Source organism: Chionomys nivalis, chromosome 2, assembly GCF_950005125.1.
Source record: "Chionomys nivalis chromosome 2, mChiNiv1.1, whole genome shotgun sequence".
Classification (NCBI taxonomy): domain Eukaryota; kingdom Metazoa; phylum Chordata; class Mammalia; order Rodentia; family Cricetidae; genus Chionomys; species Chionomys nivalis.
The window spans coordinates 96,832,492-96,850,023 of record NC_080087.1 but is presented as its reverse complement, the minus strand read 5'-3'; positions in this window follow the sequence as shown (position 1 = coordinate 96,850,023).

The window sequence follows — 17,532 nt, the reverse complement described above, 5'->3', positions numbered from 1 at the left end:
ATCATAGCAACAAAAAGTGACTCAAGTCTGCTATTGTTTTACAACAGCCATAGATATATTTTTACTTATATACAAAAATAGAAAACCAAACTTGCTATCAAGTACTACTATACTAAAAGGATATGGAGCAAAGTTTTTTAAGGAAGACTAGAATTGATTACAACATTTATTGTACATTGTTTTTCCAGCATGTAAAGCTGACATTATTGAGATGAATAGGATACCAATAGTAGTTAAACAAAGTAGCCATTGCATGGGCAGAAGTAATATTAGGCAATATTGAGAAATGCTCATCTCTGCAAGTAATGCTCATCTCTGCCCCTATGCTTCTTCAAGCTCATCTAGAGCTATTTTAAATTTTCATCACACCACTCCTTACCATCTCTCAGACATTAAGTCATGTGACCCAGATATGATGCTTAGGCAGAAGGATAATTCTCACCTGAAAATGTTTGTGATTCAACAGATGATACATGGAGCTCATCAGACTAGAGGAGAAACCTCTGAGAATGGGGACTATCATAATTTCTCTTTCAAAGAAGTTACCTGGTTATCAGAATTGGAGCTTATGTTCTAGTAGTCCTAAGAAGCCAGGCTGGCCTACCAGCCTTTTAAATTCCCAAGTGTCCAAAGAAAAGAGAAGCTAAGAACAAAACACTGAGAAAAAAGAGATTTAGTCACATTAAAGACCACAATGGGAAAAGATATAATAGAGATCCAGAAGCACCTTTACTTGCTCAAACCCACCTTCTTGGATGTAGTATGGGGTTTATATATTTAAGCAGAGGGTAAGAGTTACGTACGACTAAGCAGTCCAGGTACAGCTGTAGCCCTGACTGTTATTGATACATCAGTATCTCAAGTCCAGTTGCTTAGAAAGAACTTCTGAGAAGTAAAAAATCTCTTTCAAAGACAAGTTGTGACTCTTGCTGGCCCAAGTTTTAGCCTCTTTCTTCTCCTTGCGTGAGTTTTCCTGGAAGATTGCAAATTTCTTGTGGTTTACATTTTCAATTGTCTGAAAGCCAAAGTGAGGAACACCAGTGTCTTATAGAGTGTCTCCTTTCTTGTAAACATGATACAATGTGGCCAAAAGGAGGATGCATGATAAGCTGAGAAATAGAAGAGAAAACTGTACATACTCTCTCTAATTCTTCATATATATATATATATATATATATATATATATATATATATATATAACCCTTGGTCCTTGACACCAATTCTCAGAAGTAAATTTTTTTCACTTGGCTCTACAAATGTATATCTTTTTTTAAAATAATGTGTTGTATTAGACCATGTTTCACCATTTCTTTGTGACATTGAATTTTTCCCATCTATACATGTCAGACATGTCAATAAACTGAGTTTTTGTTAATCTGTCTTTTGTTCTAATTAACAGGGGATTTAGTAGGATAGAACGAAAGATATCTGTAGCACTCTTACATAATCTGTTACCAAAGACTTGAGTGGCAACTGTGAACAGATGAGATTCCTTCCTTGGGCCTCAACAATATTTTGAAATGCAGTCCTATTTAGCCTCATATTGCGAGGGACTCCTCATGCTGAGACTCATAACAGATTATTTTTCCTACCCGACTACCCTTACCATGTACTTACTATTAACGCAAAAGAATAGTGTGTCAAGGCCTTCCTCCAAAAGATTAGGAGTGTGTGTGTATTTGCACTTATGTTTTTTGTGGTACATTTGTGTTCAAGTTTCTAAGGACAGATAAATTAAAAAGAGTTTCCTGATGATAGATTTGCATGTTACAAATTCAGAAAGTAAGTTTGAGTTATTATTTATCAGCAATTTCTGTATCTTGGTTAACATTCTTATGACTATGAGGTGAAACCTCTTGAAGGGATAGCTAAGGAGCTCATAACAGAACACTAATTTACACTAACCTGGAAGTTAAATGTGGCTACATTTTGTAAACCACTTACCCGATGTCCTCACCAATGTCTTTGGGTGCTCATTAATTTATTATTGTCTTATGTTCTGCAATGACCAAAGTCCTTATAACCATTCCAGGATGCTGCATATCACTTCAGGAATCCTGGGCCCTTGTTCACCGATGGACCACAGTCTCAATTTCCTGCCTCAGACATTTATTCCTTCTAGAGTGAGGTGTGATTTGGGTTGACAGATTTTGCTCAGTTTTGATTTACTTTTTCCTCAAAAAGATGAGCATAAAAGCATTATTATGTGTAAAGCATTAAAAGTAATTAAATCTCAAAAATATTCTATGCAATTTATATTTTTCACATATAAGCTTGTTAAAAGGGAAGTGGTAAAGGCAAAAGGTCTTACTTATATGCTTGAAAACCAGATATATGTCATTGAAATTATTTATTTATTTGATTCCGAGTCTTGTTAGTCATATTAACCTCTCTAAGCCCCCCAAGTAGCTGGGACTATAAACATATAGCATCATATATGGCTATTCATATTACATTATAAATTTCCCCATCTGTCAGTCATATATGTGGATAAATATTTAGTAAAATGTGTCTCTAATGTCTTGCTATGTACTTCTTTTCTATACTTGCTTACTTGATTCCTAGGGCCTCTATAACAGATGGTGGTGTTTTAAGACTTGATCTTGCTTGATTTCCTGTAGTCTGGAGCAGCCTTGAACTCATGGAAATCCTCCTGTCTAAGTGTACTCAGATTATTTGCATGAGCTACTGCATACAACTGAGACTGACTTTTGAAGTTAGCCTTTGAAGCACTGGAACTCACTTAGGAAGCAAGAATCATTTGTATTTGGAGCATATTTTTAAATATTTTTATTAAAAAAATATTTACTTATTTAAGGATGGGGCGCTTACCTGCCATGGTGAACTATGGGATATCAGAGGACACTTAAGGAAGTCTTTTCCCAACTCTTACCACATGGAAATGAACAACCAAACTCACACCCTCAAGTTTGCCTTCAAGTGTCTTTAGTCAATGATACCTCTTACCATCCCTGGAATCTCTATGTTTTGTTATTTATAAAATGGGAGATTTATGTTGCTTTCTCACACTCATTCCTGCTTTATATAAAATAACAAGAAATATGAAATTGTAAGAAAAAGTAAATTTTCAAAATCTAGCCAGAAAATAACAACATAATCAACTATTAAGTATTAGGAAGAAAATTAGTATCTATAGTATTAATTTTAAGATATTATATATGTTTATAAGTATTTTTGAATCCCCAGATGGGTGAGTGTTTCTCTGCTGATGCAATAAGCCAAATTCAGTAGAATTAACAAGACCAGGTTTTAATAAAATGAGCAAAGTAATTCCCCGGTGACTCTTGAAAAGACAGGAGAGAAATCACATGGCAGGTCTAGGGTCTGGTTCTTAAATACCCTGTAGGCTTGGTTTTGAGCATCTCAGAGGAAGAGGTCACCTGGCAAGCTTTCTGAGTGGCAGGGTATGTTTTTTTTTTTTTCGGGGGGGGGGGATAAGCAGAGTTTCCACCTAAACACCTGTTCCAATTGTTTACCTTTTTTTTTTTCAAATTAGTGTCCAACTCAGATTCTTCCCCTTATGTTCGAAATTTCTTTGTAAGAATCTTTGATGGACATTTAAGGGAAGGGTTGCTCACTGACCTCTTTTGTAACTCTACTTTAGAACAAAATTTTGTTAGGATGACACTTCATTTTTAGTGTCAAAGTAAAAGTTCATCATTAGTTACATAAAGTCTTTATTGAAACATAAGTGGTGTGTACCACTGGGCAACCATTTCTGCTTGACAAAGTTGCAGAGTTTCAACTTTGTGGGTTGCAATTCTCCAGCACTCTTTTCCTTTTATTTTTAATGTTTCTCATTATGTGTTATGGTAGTTTCCTTATGCCTTTTCCTTTGGGGAACTCTGTGTAGACTTCAGTGGAGGATGAGGATGCATACAATGGTAAACCTTCTAAATGCAGTAATTCTTTGGGAAAGATCCTCAACACCGTCGAACCTTATACTGGGATAATTCTCCTTACTCCCATACAATTTAGCACCATACTGATAGAAAATTTATATAAGTAACATATACTTGGTAAACAAAATATATTTGATCATCAAGAATTAAAAATTCCTAAGGTCTCAGGTGCACGGTAATATTTGTCTAGGCTTGACTTTGCTCTCCTTTAACTTTAGCTACTTGAATAAACTAAGCCACACCAAAGCTACAAAGTTCTATAATGGGAGTGTCTGCTTTCCCCCAAGAAAGTCATTTTCCCAAGGTCAGGCATTTAAACAAAAGTCCCCATTTCCCCAGAGACTTGAAGAAAGTTCCTACTTACTACAAAGGGAGTCATTCTCCTTATCTCTGGAAAGAAAACCTTGTCCTCCTTTTATTAATGTAGGACTGTGGTCCCTATTTACTTATCAAGGTCAGTGCTAGCTTTCTTAATCCCTTGTCACCAGCCCCACCCCAACTCACACACCCTCTACCTCCATTTAATCTTTTGAGCAATTATAGACTATAAAAGGTGAAGCTTTTAGTCAATGCACAGGCCGCTGTCCTGATTCACCCTCAGATTGTGTCAGTCTCCTTCCTTAGCTGAATCTACATCCCTTCTTTGGACCTTCTTTGAGTTTTCTGGTGCTTGATAGAGTCCCTGTCTCTTCTACTTTCATTTTCTTCTAAGAGCAAATCATTGATCATTAGAATCAGTTTTAGGGGTTTAAAAAAGACATAGCAGTGTTTGTAACTTTAATCTTATGAAGTTTTTGGAAGTTCAGCAATGCACAATATTTGGCCCAATGACTCTTAAGTCATCAAGACTGGTACAGATTTGTCATAAATAAATGAGATGACATCTGATTATATCTTCTTATTAGAGTTACTTACTAAAAATAGTTGATATTGCTAATTAACACCATTTATTAATTGAACAAACTTGTTAATTGCATGGTGACTTTAAAAATATTCCTTCCCACAGAATTTAAAATTTTATCTCTACTTTTGAGCACTCCCTGAATCCTGAATTCTCATAACTATCCTGCAATTTTTGTAGTGTGTGAGAGCCAAAGTTACATTTCAAGTTTTAATTACTATGCCTAAGAGATTCCTGAAACAAAGATGCTTCTGATCTGCAAGCCCTTTGCTCAAGGACAGATAGTTCCTGAAATGCTGGAGGCTATTGTTTATGGGAGATAACAAGCACCTGTGTTTTCATTCCCCTGAATAAGTTTGCCTGACACATCTGCACCCTATGTGCTTGATCATATGTGGGCAGGAGGTACTTGGCAGGAATTATGTCAGGATATACACTTGTCCCTGGTTGGATGGAGGCAGGAGGCATGCAGCCAGGAAGTAGCTCAGGATGTAAGCTTGCCCCTGATTGGACCCCATGGGAAATGCAGTGAACTATGGGTTTTGCAATTATAAGCCCTTTGCAAAATATGACTTGTGGATACTTTCTGGGAAACCAGAGATGCATATGGTATATGGTGTTTAATTAAAGCTTGCTTAGAATTTGACTTTAAATTGTGGTACTGGTCTTATTCTTTACTGGTGGAATTAATAGTGTCGTTAACCGTTTCCTGCTCTCCCACCTCTTTAACTAGAAGAAATGCAAAACTCTGCATTCAAAAGGAAACTACTGGATTTTGTAAATATTTATCAATTTCCAGTCAGTAAATATACAGTTATTCTCACAATTTCAAAATAATCCGACGCCTCCCAGGAAATGAAGGGCTTTGAAAGAGCTTAGCAAAAACCCAGGAATAGGTTATCTGTAGCCCGATAATAGGTTTCTCCACCAATGCAATACGCCAGATCAAGTTGAACAGAGAAAGTAAAAGAATAGGTTTATTTGAGCAAAACAAACCCAGGTGAATTTTTTTGTTGTTGTTTCAGAGACCAAGGCTGGAAAAGTCACATGCCCAAACTAAAGCAGGGAGGATATATATAGTGTGAAGATGAGGAGTGAAGACCTCTCCTCATCAAGCTGGGTTTGTTGTACTTTGTACCCAAGTATGGTCAAAAACTGAACACTTTAGGTGGGGACTTGGACTGTTGGCAACTTCAGGGAAGAAGCTGCCACAGCTGCCAGGAATACAGAACTGGTCTTTTTTGCACCCTTCTTTATTGGAGATTCTGTGAGAGGGCAGGTTTTGGAGAGAGAGAAAGAGAAGGAGCTTCTCAGACCATGCAGGAACAAGCTGGAGGTTTCGGCATAACACCCAGGTTTCCTGGGGGGACTTTGTGGTAAAATGCTGAAATTGGAGTTCATTTCTAAACCTGGGTGGCATCCTCTGCACAGACCTTTTAAACAAAGCAAGGCTAAGTACCTAAGTACCTAAAGCATCTCCTGGCTCAAGTGTCTCACAGGGGCTTCATCATCATTCTGTTCAAGTGACTCTGTGTTTGTCTCGTTTTTCAGAGAATGAGGTTTACCTAATGGGATAGAGACTGTGACCTACCCAATGGGTAAGAGGCTACTTCAGCCTTTACACCATGAATATTAGGAGTTAATTTTTTCCAAGAGTGTTAGGCAAAGGTCAATGAACAAAATATACTTCAAAAATTAAATAGTTCTTCAGAAACTTTTAGACCTAATTAAAGACACCTTTTCTGACTTTAGTTGATCTCAATTTTAAACTCTTGCTTTCTTTGTCTTCAACAATAAGACAAACAGGGTATAAAAGAAAATAAAATTCTACTCTTTCTGAAACACTTTGGAGATTCTCCCACCAGCATTCCCCCATCCTTTATGGGGGCATTTCCTCTTTGAATATTTCTTTGGCCATGTCTGTTTTCCTACCCTCTGCCCTGGAAACATCCTACAGACAAGCCATACTTTCCAGGACTGTTTGTTCTGTAGTCACTGTCTAGGTCATGAAAATTGTGTTGCAGACTATCTTCTAACCTCAGATTTTTATAGAGTATAAATGTGTTGCTTTTAATATTCATGAGATTCCTAATTGCTTTCTAGTCATTGCATTCTGGGTATACATTCATTCTGTTGTAAGTTCTTTCTTAAAAATCCATATTAATTGCAGTTTCTAAAATGCTTTCTTCTAATGACCTTTCTTCATTAATACAACAATTTTTTATCAAGTTTTATTAAAAGGACTGCAGATTATTGACCACATATTCTCTTTTCAGGTTCAAGTGCTGTACTACTTTTTAAAGCTCTTAGCTTATAGCATGAGAAGAGGGTAGAGTTTGCAAACAGCTCTGTCCCCACACATGAACAACCCATCGATCTCACCTACTTCCTGCCTTACAGTGTTAAGTTTGTTATAATTGGTGTGTATCTTCATGTTTAAGAGCTTGTTTTTCCTTGAAGATAAAAAACAATATCTCTTCCTGTCATTTCTGTACTTCCATTTCTTATAATAATCACAAAGCTATATTGTATGAGTGTAAAGGAATGCAGCCTAAGGATTTTTACAATTTGGAATAATCTGGAAAATGTCACAGCATAAATTCCAGTGTCAGGTAGCACAGAGGAACTGAGAGTAGTGAGTGCATGTGTGTGTGTGTATGTGTGTGTGGTATATGTGTGTGTGTGTGTGCTGAAGCATTGTAGACAGAGTTTGGTGTCGTTTACTTGGCAAAAATTTTGGTATCATATAACACAAAATAACCTATTTCACGTCTGTACTTGACAATGATTTATGCCATCAGAAGGCAGTGTGTTAGGTTGAGCATCATTTGTTATTTTAATTAATATTAAGCTGTTTTATTTCTAAATCCTTTTCAAAACCATAATTTTATTGTAGATGTTCAAGTCCTCGCTGATGGTTGATTGTTTGCTTTTATCTGATAAATACTTTCATACTGTTTGTCTTTACTCAAATTCTTAAAGTTTTGCATTTATACTGGCAAATCCCTTATCAATGTATCCTGACAATCACATGACTTCTTGGCTTTCAGTGTTTGTTTTAGTTTATTTTGTGATCTTTGTAGTGTCTCTGGGGTAAACCTTTGGAACAGTTTAGTTTCATTGCTCTTTCTCTTGTGTTTATTTCATTTACTTTATTTATAATTTTCTCCCAGGGTTCCTTGCATTTCTGATAATATTTTGAGCAACAGACAATGACACATTTTTAAATTGTTGTATAATAATGAATTTTTTAAGATACTGGTACCTTCTTCTTCTGACAAAAGTTTGATGCCTATCTGAAGAACATAATTGATGTCATACCGTTTGTATGTTTGTCTTGTTTCTTCACACCTCTGTGACAGTATTCTCTGTCTATCTGTGTTCAGTGTGGGGAGGAGAAATCTCACCTCTTCTTTCTTATTCCCATGTTTCTGAAAGCAAAAAAAAAAAGTCTTTGTTACTGATTTAGAAAGAATTAACAATGAGTGATAGAGATAAATGGAGATAGATGCAGAGATAGAAACAATTTGGGAGAAGGTATCAAAGTGAAGATATGGAACAGTTGGAGAAGTCTTGTGATTCAGAGGCATCATTCATATGAATTTCATTGCAAGCAAAAATCTGTGCCCCAGTTCAAGACAAAGAAATTAATGAGGGGGGGAGCAATTCTTCAACATTTTTTTTTATATCCAACTCCAAAGATGGTTGTAAGATACCTAGAGATGCCAGAAAAATGTAGACAGCATCCTGAACTCTGCTAACAGAAACACACAGAGTTAATGTTTAACAGATCATGTCTGAGTATCACTCACCCAACCAAATTGACACAAAATGTTCACTATCCCAGTCTCTCACTCAGGAGTGGAAGTTTCTTTCTGCATCAATAACAATTGAAAATAAAAACGAAATGTTATCTTAAAAGCTAGAGAAACAATCTAAGTTCTTCATCTTTCTGGAAGATTTGCTAGATGGATCTATAACAAGATTCAGCAGATACAGAAATTAGCTGATGCTTCAGAGACATGGGAGCAGCTGGAGTCGAGCTAGAGACCTCCTTCTGTCTACTATCCTGCTGCTGTTTTTCCAACGAGGTCTCAATGTATGCCAGGTGGCATTTTTAGTTTATTTGTTTTGTTGTTTTTATTTTTTTGTTGTTTGGTATTTTTTTTATAGAAAGTATCATTATGGTCATTAGACTTACAAAAGAAGCTGCAAGAGACACACACTTATGCCTAATGACTGAATAGCTGCACTATTGGCAGTTGTGACTTTTTCTACTCAGTCTCATGTTAGCATTTCAACAGTACCAAAGAAACTGCAGTACACAGTCATTTTTCAGCATTTGATCACGGAAAGGAAAGTAAGTGATATGCTGATTCTATTAGATCTTAAAAGCAAGTCAAAAGAAATTCAAAGAGACACCTATTAAAAACTATTTTTCTTACAAAGTCTCAATGATTTTTGTAGGATTATAAAGATATTTGAATGTTCACAGTTATAACATATTAATAGACAGATGAAGAAAAAGTATGAATTCCTATAAGGAGAAACATTAATCAATTGTAATGGAGCCAGAATTAGTACAGAAGCTACAGTTAGAAATGAACGCATAAAGTTACCAAAATTGCATTCTATATTTAGGAACATCTGTGTAGAGATAAGTAAAATAGTAAGAGTACTATATCATTTAATGTATGTGAGTTAAAAATACAGGGCTTATGTTAAAGCATATTTTGACTACAATTAATGACAGATTAGATGGTGTGGGAGTGCCTTCTGTTTATGTGTTGCTTTCATTGGCCAATAAATAAAGAAATGGCCTTGGCCTAGTTGATAGGACAGAACTTAGGCAGGCAGAGTAGACAGAACTGAATGCTGGGAAGAAGGGCAGAGTGGCAGATGCCATGGATCTCTTGCCTGAGACAGACGCTAGTTGGAATCTTGCTGGTAAGCCACAGTCACCTGACAATACACAGTATAATAAAAATGGATTAAATTAAGATGTAAGAATTAGCCAATAAGAAGTGAGAGCTAATGGACCAAGCAGTGTTTAATGAATACAGTTTATGTGTGATTATTTCAGGTGTAAGATGGCTGGGCAGCTGGGAGGACAAGCAGCGTGCTCCTCCTGTCACAATTAGACATAACAGAAGACCTTGAATGGCAGGATAATAAGTGTCAGTTTCAGAGGAAAGATAATTTAATGAATAGAGGAACACAGTGGTGTCATATAAATATATATGACATATAAATATATATTCCATTTTCCAAATGCAAAAGGGGTGAAATAGAAGTGTTTGAACAACAAATAGAATTCAAATACTTTCCAATATTTTATAAAAATAGGCAAAGGATTGAGGATAAGATTAAGAATTAAAGATTAGAAAGTGTAGACTAAGACGTTTAGTGAAAATGTGAGGGACATTTTAAGACCCAAGTCTATTTGAATATTGCTCATATTATACCTTAACCACTGCCAATTGATTTTAGATCATCAATATTTTAAAACAATACTATATATTGTATGTATATAAAAAAGATATTTTACATATGTTAACATATGTAAATAGAGATATATAGGAAAAAGAACAGACAATAAACATTTAACATAAAATTTATATTCTGACTATAGAAATAATCTTTAAATCAAAACAGGGCAAAAAGAAAAGTGGAAAATACCCTAGGCAAAATGCAAATAGATGATGGGTTAAAAAATAAAATAAATTTCACAAACAGACAGTGAATGTCACATGTTCAAGGAAATTTATATTAGAACTAATTCTGGTTAGGATCAGAGTAAGAGAATCAATTTCACAATTCTGGTCAATGATAATGGTCTAGTCATCCTGCAAAGGGTATGGAAGCTTCTGTTTAAAAAGCTTTGTGTTTCCTGTGTGACCTAGCAATTGTACTTTGACATTCATGATGAAAGATCAAAATTTCTGCTCCCACATAGCATATGACTGTTGCAATAGTTCCATTTATGATGGACTAAATATTCTATAATATCATAATATCAACAATGATCCAGATATTCTTTAATGATGAAGAGCTAATAACCTATGTCATGTCTATTGTGTCAGACATTTAGCAACAATGAAAATATACAAAGAATTTATAAAAGTAACCAATTTGGTTGGAACTCAAGAAAAATTTTCAGGTCAAATAAGTAACCTCGCTTACTTTTTATTTTGCCATTAGTGAAAAACTGTCACAAATTAGTGGTATGAGGGAAGTCATTGAGAGGTCCTGACTAGCAACCATCACAGTAATGCAGGCTTCTGACGAAACTATATGTACAGAGTACCAGAACATTTGTAAGATCTGAAAAGGCAATTTTATAAAAATTATAGCAATAATTTTCTGGGTATGCATCATAATGAGTAAGGTGGTACTGTTTTACAATCTAGGTTGAGTATTACACAGTATTATATTTTACCAGTGGTAAGAATTGGTGAAAATTACTTGAAAAGGAAGGAAAAATAAGAAAGGATTCGGTCCTCAACCCACAATTTAAGTATACATCTATTTTCTGTTGCTGACCTTGGATTTACTGTCATCCAAGGTGTATTCCTTCCTCATTTTTACCTAATGGTCTTCAAACTAGAGTTAGACACTCCTGACAGTATGCATTTATGGCAATTTTCTATGTCATGAATGTATAAAGGAAGTTCCCATCAGAAACATGTTGTCAGGTGGAAAGGCTGTTGAATCCAAGACCATTGAGAGAATAGAATCCACGCTGTTGAGCATATTGTTTTCTAAAATTTATTTTTCTGTCAAAATATCCCCAGTTCCAGGGACCATGTGGATGTCCACGGTTTGTACAGCTGTGGGAATCCATGTGGAAGTCCAAGATCCATGCTCCTACTGGCTGTGGTGGGCAAGGACGCATCTGTTGCAGTAGTATCAATGATTCCAGGCTCATAATTGTGAAAGAGAGACAGTAAAGGATTCTCCAACTATCATTCACAATCCAACAGAAAAGAAACAGTTCAGACAAGAAGCCGTTGGGGAGAGTCTTTAAAAATTTGGATAAAGAAGCTTAGGTATAACTCTTCACAATTATTCGCTCCTGGTGCAGGTATGGGAAAAAAATCAGTTATTTCTGAGGGGCTGTCCACTGGGAATTTGATAATGTTCCAATGAATATATTCACAATATAAATTGTACTTGATACATTTGGGGAATAGAGCACAATGGTGGGAGGGTGGACTTGGAAGAAATGGGAAGGAAGAGTGATCAAGATTCATCATAAATTTCCAAAATATTATGTTGGAAAAGAAAGACAAAACAAAAATAAATAAATTAAAATAAAAATACTTGTTATGAGCTTATTAAATTAGGTTATAGGTTTAGTTTCCCTTCATTACTTTTACCTCCTGGTGTAATTTTACTTTCCATTTACATATTAAAATAAATAATTAGCAGTGACTGGAATATAAGTGTTATTTTTCAAAATAAAAGAAAACAATAAAAATAGATATTTAAATATTTTCATAAATTTGACACATTGTACTCCATGGTCTACTAGTACGATACTTAAAACTCTTCAGATGAATAAATATTCTCAAACTGAAACACACACATGTGCACACATAAACACACACACAAACATATCCAATGGCTTAAAGTAAAATAGTGCTGTGAATTTTCCTCATGAATCAGTAAAATAAATGAGAATAATTCTTGAAAAGCAGTAGAAAATTTAGTATCTTCTCTTAAAATGTGTTTACTATACTCAAAATCATATAAGATCACCTGGATGTTAAAACAGAAGATGTTAATCATGAATATAAATACACAAAATCTACTAAGTAAAATAACCAAACAAATAGTTTTACTTAGTCATCTATAAAACAATTAATTATATTTATTACAAATACCCAAATTATAACAAGGTGTTAAATGGGGCAAATGTTTAGAAGAATATTTAGGAACAGCTTAATGTTTAGGTAGATTTATTGCAACAATGATTAATAAAGTCATGAAAAATGAGTGAAATGTTGTGTTGTTGCAGAAATGTGGCGCTTTCATAAAGAGTGTCAAAAAAAGTTACTAGACTATATAGAAGTCACATAGTTTTTTTTTTTTCGAGAAACTCTCATACTCTTTGCAGAAAGGATACATCATGAAAAATGACAGAGTATATTATACTGTATGAAAAAGTAAAAATCAAGTATGGACTAGTGATGACTACTCAAATCACCTTAAAGATAAAGCCACTAGCTAAAAGTATAAAAAAATACAAGTAGCCAGCAAGACAAAAGCATGGATGAATACACTGGTATGTTGTAAACAAGAGAACATTAAAAAATAACCATACAAATTGAAAATTACTTTTCAGCCAAAATATAACAATAAAATCTGAAAGTACATCAAACTAAAGCTGATTAAACTATAGAAGTAGTAAGGAAATCTATATGAAATCTGTATAATTGAAAATCATTTAATGAAACACATAAAAGAAATCAGCAAGGGTATAAAAGAATTAAACTAAGAACTGATTTACTTCTACAAAATCACCTACTTGGGAACTGAGTACACATTCAGTCAAGTAACCCTGGAGCATGTACAAATGCACACAAATTCTGGCCAATAAAATTCTGGAAACTTGAAAGAAATTCAATCCTACAAAATAAATTAGCAGACAAAATGGTCATTAAAAATCAGATAAGGCAGGAGAATCTCTGAGTTTGAGGTCAGCCTCGTCTACAAGAGCTAGTTCCAGGACAGACTCCAAAGCTACAGAGAAACCCTGTCTCGAATAAAACAACAACAACAAAAAAAATCAGAAACAAAATAACGACTAATATAAAACTCACACAGGTCAAAGATAAAATGAAAATATGATGCATTGACTTTAAGAAATGAAAATGCAGTATATACTCTTATTGAAGTCTATCTAATATATATACATTTATTGAGGTGACTACAGCAATACTTAGACAAAATTTAAGTTACTAAATATTGTTTTAGAAATTGGTCTGTCTCTTATAATGATGAGCTTGTAATTCAGACTTGAGTCCAATTATTGTTTATATACTAATAATGCACATATGTATACATATGTAGATACACATGCATCCATACACATACACATAGGCAAACATTTATTCTAGAAATAATGAAAATAGAAGCATCATTTACAATATAGAGTATTTCTGCTTATAGTCTTATTTCTTAAAAAAATATGTATTTTAGTTGGCTTACAAACTGCCTTCAGACTATTTATGTTTATATCCACAGATTTCTGATTTTCTCAATGTTGGTTAGAGTAGTTTTATATTGTAATGTGTAGTAGTTTATACAGTCATGTAATGCTGTTGATTGAAGTGTTGAGAATAAACCACTGTGAGAATTCAGTGTTCTATGGGACAACTGGGTCATCTGCTACTCCATGAAAGGCTCAGGGGGTGTCGTGGAGGAGGAAACAGAATTAATAGAATGGCTAAAAGATAGATGACATGTTGGGAAGGCTCTCCACTGGAGCTGTCTTGCTGTCGTATATATGAACTCTCAACAGCTCTGGCTACCTACACAAGGTTGCACAAGGTCAAGAGACTTAGAATTCACAGTATCAAATGTGTAGGGCTTCAAGGTCCCACTCTAAATGAGGAGTTATTGGCAGTTGATGACTGCTAAGTGAGAGACAATCACTTTTCCTTAAAAGGGTGGCTACTGGCATGTTTCCTGCACCTCAGTGGATGATCCTACATCTGCTTAGTGAATGTAGGGCACTTAAGTACACACATGAACAGTAGTACTTGTCCTCAGTGAGATATAAATAAAAATAGAAAATAAATAAAAATAATTGTAAAAACAAGACATGACATTTAGAGAGAAAAAGAGGAAAAGAAAGAGAAATGTGATGGTTTAGGGAGAGTTATAGGTGGGAGTGATGGAAGAATATGGTCAGGAAAAATTTTATAAATAATTGACATCAAAAATGTGAAATAATAAAAATAAAAATCACAGATGTATAGTGGATTTGTTATAGGGAATTCTGTCCTTATCTAAAAATAATTAATCAATATTTACTGTAGTCAAATTCATCAGGAATTTATAGCAAAACAAGGAATTGAAGGGGTAGATTGAAATTGTTTTTTATACATAAATATCACAAGAATAATAAAATAATATTGTTATGTTTTTAAATCTGATAACTTGCATGAAATAGACAAATTTGTTATAGTAGAATACCAAATCTTAGTCATAGAAAAATAGGTAATATGAATAAATTAGAAGAATAACAGTAACAAGTAAAGATAAACTATCATAATGCTAAACTAGTATAAATAAACAATAATTATACCATTCTAATGATTTGGGGAATATTTTAAATTGAAAATAAATGTAATGTTAATCCTACCACAAATAATATGAAGAAATTAAATATTAATCAAAAATTAATTGAACTTGTATTTGTAAATGATCCACAAAAACATCCATGGCTCCAATGAACCTACAGGTAAATTCTGAAAACAAAAGCAAATAGTACTGTTTTTTGGGGATCCTCTTTTCTTTTTATGTATACCTTGCTCAACCTGGATGTAGTGGGGAGAGCTTTGAACTTCCCACAGGGCAGCGTGTCTTATCCTCTCTTAAATTGTAGTGGGGTGGAGGGAAGGTGTGTGGAGGTAGTGGGAGGGAAATGGGAGGAGGGGAAGAAGTGGGAATTTGGATTGGTATTTTTTAAAGTAATAAAATAAAAAAATGATAAAAAAAATTAAAAAGAAGAAATGTCACTTCTTTCAGAACCCTAGCAGGAAGTTCGGGAATTAAAATAAATAAATAAACACAAAAGTCTAGAAAGAAACAACAAAACCAACAAAAAATTCACTTTACAAATTTAAAACATAAATTTGCTAAACAAATGAAGTTCAGATCATTAATCTAGTAGCATGAAAATAAACTTTTGTGGTCTAGTGAAATTCATTTCATCACACTGTTGGTGATTTAACATTATAAAATGAATTTGATATGTTTTATTGCTTGAATAAGCTAATACAAAATGTATTTATTTTATTATTTGCAAATACATATACTACAAATTGTCCATCTACAAGTGGCAATACCTCCCTAAATGCTGTCACACATTTTCAATAGTACCACCAACTGGGAACCTAGCATTAAAATATATGCTACTATGGGGGAATCATTCTTATTCCAACAACCACAGAAATATTAATATTTCTCTGTACTATAAGAAGTAAAAGTAAAAGGCCTAGAAAAACCAATACTAGAAAGAATGAATGACAGAAAAAGGAAGGAAGGAGGAAGAGTTAATTAAAATAGGAATGAAATTAGAAAAACAATAATGCCTGTGTTTTCAGAACTTATTTTTAAACTACACTTTGGTTCAGGAGATAATCCAGAAAATAAAGCCTTGCCATAGAAGCCTAAAGGTCAGAGTTCGATCCTTTGATTTGGATAAAGGTACAAGGAGAGAATCAGCTCCACAACGCTGTCCTCTAGCCTTCACAGAAGCACCTTGGCACCCATGTTCTCCCATCATACATATCAAATACATGGTGGTTAACACCATACTTACTTTACCCATTAAAGTGAAATTTTGAGGATTTTTATCATAAAACTACTCTAAATTATTACATTTTCAACGGGGTATTAAAATTATATCCTCTGTCCAAATGGAGATTCTGAAAAAATTCCAAAACATATTTGGCATATATGGAAAGTTGCCAAAGTGTAGCTTTCAGCCAAGCTGGGGCAACATGTAGAGTCTTGATTGTTCTTTTCCACAAATTTCACAGAAAACAATTGTCAAACACACACAGGGAAGACACATCATTCTCCACTTAGTCTTTATACATTCATGAAAATGAGTCACATATGAAGCTAAAGCTATAAATTATACCCATGAAACAATGCTACATTTTATTATATTGGGTTCAAGTCTGTATAGCTATATAGCATATGACTGTAAAGCAAAGACACAAGTGCATTGCAAATAACAGTTTTAAAATAGTTTTATTCTTAATTATGTATGTACAAGTGTGTATGTATGTATGTGCAAGTAAGGGCAAGTTTCTGCTAGGGCCAGAAGAGAGTTTGAGATATCCTAGAAATGGAGTATTAGTTAATTTGAGCAGTCACATATGCATCTGGATATGTTTTTGCTGCTGGATTGGTAAGAGTTTTTAACAACTGAGACATCTCTGCAACCCCTATTGCAAACATTTAGATCTACTAAAATTAGTATCTTATACATTGTTGGAAGATCACAAGAAACCCCTTCAACTACTATATTTTGTTACATTCTTCTGGTGCAGACAAATTTGTTATAATGGACAGCAAGGCAACTTCTAGGAGTATAACCTGTTCCAATCATTTCTTTCCTAATATTCAAATAACGTTTAAAAACATTTAACAAATTTGAATGACATGCAAAAATGTTAGTATTAGCTATTTATGTTTCAGGCAAATTATAATACTACCTATTCATTTGATAATTTTAATGGGATAATGAGCAACTAAATTGTTATATATACATATGTTACATAGAACCTAGGACAATACAGATAAGAGTATGAAGAAATATGGACCAAGTAAGCTAGGAATTACCTCATGTTGTATGTGTGTACATATATAATCATGTATTTATTTTTTTTTTGATGTAATAAATTTATATGTCATTTTGAGTATATTGTCTAATAGCAGAATTTGATCAACTTGAGACTGTGAAGA